This window comes from Chrysochloris asiatica, unplaced genomic scaffold (assembly GCF_000296735.1).
Source record: "Chrysochloris asiatica unplaced genomic scaffold, ChrAsi1.0 scaffold00045, whole genome shotgun sequence".
NCBI lineage: Eukaryota > Metazoa > Chordata > Mammalia > Afrosoricida > Chrysochloridae > Chrysochloris > Chrysochloris asiatica.
The window spans coordinates 5,892,705-5,895,940 of NW_006408563.1; positions in this window are offsets into that span (position 1 = coordinate 5,892,705).

The window sequence follows — 3,236 nt, forward strand, 5'->3', positions numbered from 1 at the left end:
CTGAGACCTGCTTCAGGCTGGGGCCATAAGGACAACCAGGCATGGCTAGGCAAGTCCCCAACAGAATGTCTCAAGAGACACAAATGCAGGGTAAAGAGCACACTCATAAAACTGTCACAGTTGAAGACTCACAGGCCAGGTGGCCGGAACAGGTAACAGATAAGATGAGGCCGGTAGGACTGGAAAAAGTCTTAGTACTATAGGTCACTTGTGTGATGTTATGTTTAAATCTATTGGATCCTGCGGTTTCTGAATGCTCCATTGGGTAAAAGTTGTAATCCTAGTTTGCATATCCCCCTCCCATGGTGTGTCCCAAAACCCTATATAAGGTGCGGTTTGTGAACTGCTTGGGGTCGAGCTTTGGTGAGCTGATGCAGTAACCCTGCTGTAACACTGCTGTAACACTGCCGAACACTACACTGCCAGCCGCCACTCGACCCTAGCATGCTAGCTTGAATAAAGCCCGCCTGCTTTTGCATTATCTTTGTCTCTTGGTCTCCTTATTGGGTGGTGGTCTCGGACCCTAACAGTATGACTCAAAATTAGCAGAAACAGCTATACATTAATAGTTGGAATCTATGAAGTATGAATCTAGATTTATCGGAAGTCATCAAAAATGATATGGAATGCTTGGAGATCAATATTCTAGGCATTAGTGAGCAGAAATGGAGTTTCCTACAAGAAAGATCAGTTAATATAACTATTATCCAAATTTAGGCACTAACCACTAATGGCAAAGATGAAATTAAAGCTTTTTGCTAATTTACAATATGTGCGGTCTGAAGTTGATCTAACATGCAGTCAAGATGCATTGATAATTACTCGTGATTAGAACAGAAAAGTTGGAAAATATGGCTTTGTTGACAGAAATTATTCTGGAGACCACATGGTACTATGGTGTAAAAGCAACAACTTAAACATTGAAGATCCCTTTATTCAACAACATAAACAGCAATTACACACATGGATCTCATCAGATGGAATACACAGAAATCGAATCAATTACATCGGTGGGAAGAGATAGTGGAAAAGCTCAATATCACCAGCCAAAACAAGGCCAGGACATTCTGTGGAATAGACCATCAATTGTTCATAAGCAGGTTTCAACTGAAGCTGAAGAAAATTGAAACCAGTCTGTGAGAATCAAAGTATGACCTTGAGTATATCCCACTTGAATTTAGAGTCCATCTCAAGAATAGATTTGATGCATTAAACACTGATGTCTGAAGAGCAGAAGAGTTGTGTGATAGCATCAAAGGTATCATACATGAAGAAAGCAAAAGGTAATTAAAAAAAAAAAAAAGGTAGGAAAGAAAGAGAAGACCAAAATGAATGTCAGAAGAAACTCTGAAACTTGCTCTTGAACATAGGGAATGGAAAGAATAGTGAAGTAAGGAACTGAAGAGAAGATTTCAATTGAGAAGACAAAGTAAAGAATTATAACCAAATGTGAAATGACCCAGCATTCGAAAACCAAAAGGGAAGAGCACACTCAGCATTTCTCAAATTAGAAAACAAAACAAAAACCTAAGAAAAAAATCAAGCCTTGAGCTTTTTTGGGCAAAATATTGAACAATGCAAGAAGCATCAAAAAAAGATAGAAAGAATACAGAACATCATTGCACCCAAAATAATTTTTAGATGTTCAAAAATTTCAAGAGGTAGTATATGATCCAGAAATGATGGAGTGGAGGAGGATGCAGTCCCGACTACACTGAAGGCATTAACAAAATACAAGATTTCAGAAACTGAAGGAATACCAATTGAAATGTTTCAATAAACAGATGCAATATTGGAAGCTTATCTATACCAAGAAATTTTGAAAGACAGTTACCTGGCCACCCAACTGGCAGAGATAAAAGTACATACCATTATACAATAGGATGAATGTAAAGCTAATGTTCTCCCATGAAAACGATCACATCATTCACAATAAAACATTAAAAAAAAAAAAAAGTACATGCCATTACGAAGAAAGAGATTCAATAGAATACAGAAATAGTTACACATTATTAATATCACATGCAAGTAAACTTTTTCTGATGATAATTTTAAAACAACTGCAGCAGTACATTGCCAGGGAACTGCCAGAAATCCAAGCTGAATTCAGAAGAGGATATAGAACAAGGAATACCATTGCTAGTATCAAATTCAGATGGATGTTGGCTAAAAGCAGATAATACCTGTGTTTTACTGATTATGCACAGGCATTCGACTGTGTTATTGTTGTTAAGTGCTGTCGAGTCAATTCTGACCCATAGCGATTCTGTATAGGGTTTCTGAGGAGCAGCTGGTGAGCTTGAACTGCTGACTTTGCAGTTCAATTGACTTTGCAGTCTGGCGCAACTGTGTAGATCATAACTAATTATGGATAAAATTGCAAATAATGGGAATTTCAGAACATTCAATTTTGTTCATATGAAATCTATGCTTAGACTAAGGGATGTATCCTTTCACCATACGTATTCAATCTGCATGCTGAGCAAATCATCCAAGAATTTGGACAACATGAAGAACATGATGTCAGGACTGGAGGAAGACTCATTTGTAACCTATGATGTGCAGCTGATACAACCTTTCTGCTAAAAACAAAGTTGACTTGAAGCACTTACTGATGAAGATCGAAGAATACAGTCTTCAGTAGGGATTACACCTCGACATAAAAAAAAAAAAAAAAAAAACATAAAGCAGTGTTGGCACTTCCCCCCAAAGAACTGTCTAAATAACTGGCATAAACATGGTAATTAACTGAATAAAAAAAAAAAAAAAAATCCTCACAATCCTCACAACTGGACCAATAATCAACATCATGATAAATAAAGAAAAGATTGAAGTTGTCAATGATTTCATTTTTTGTTGTTTCACAATCCGGTACCTTGAATTTACTTGATATGGATTTTCTATCCAATGTGTTCATTCCTATAAAATGATTGGATGAGACTATGCAGATAAAGTATACAGGACTCTAAGACTGGGATTGGTTAGTTTTGTCATCCAGCTGGGTTTAAAAGCAATTATCTCAGAAACAGGACTGAAAGATCCCAGGACCATCACAAAGGAAGAACATGATTGGAGTGTGAGATCCCTACCTAGAAAAGTGTTCACAACAGAAGTGATCGCAGAGGCAGTGCAATGGAGAGATGGAGCAGCTGTGTACTCTAGGCCCATGGACTGGGGCAGAGGTTAAGGGGCCACATGGCCGAGAAGCTGAAGACAAGAGCAAGATTATGTCTGCA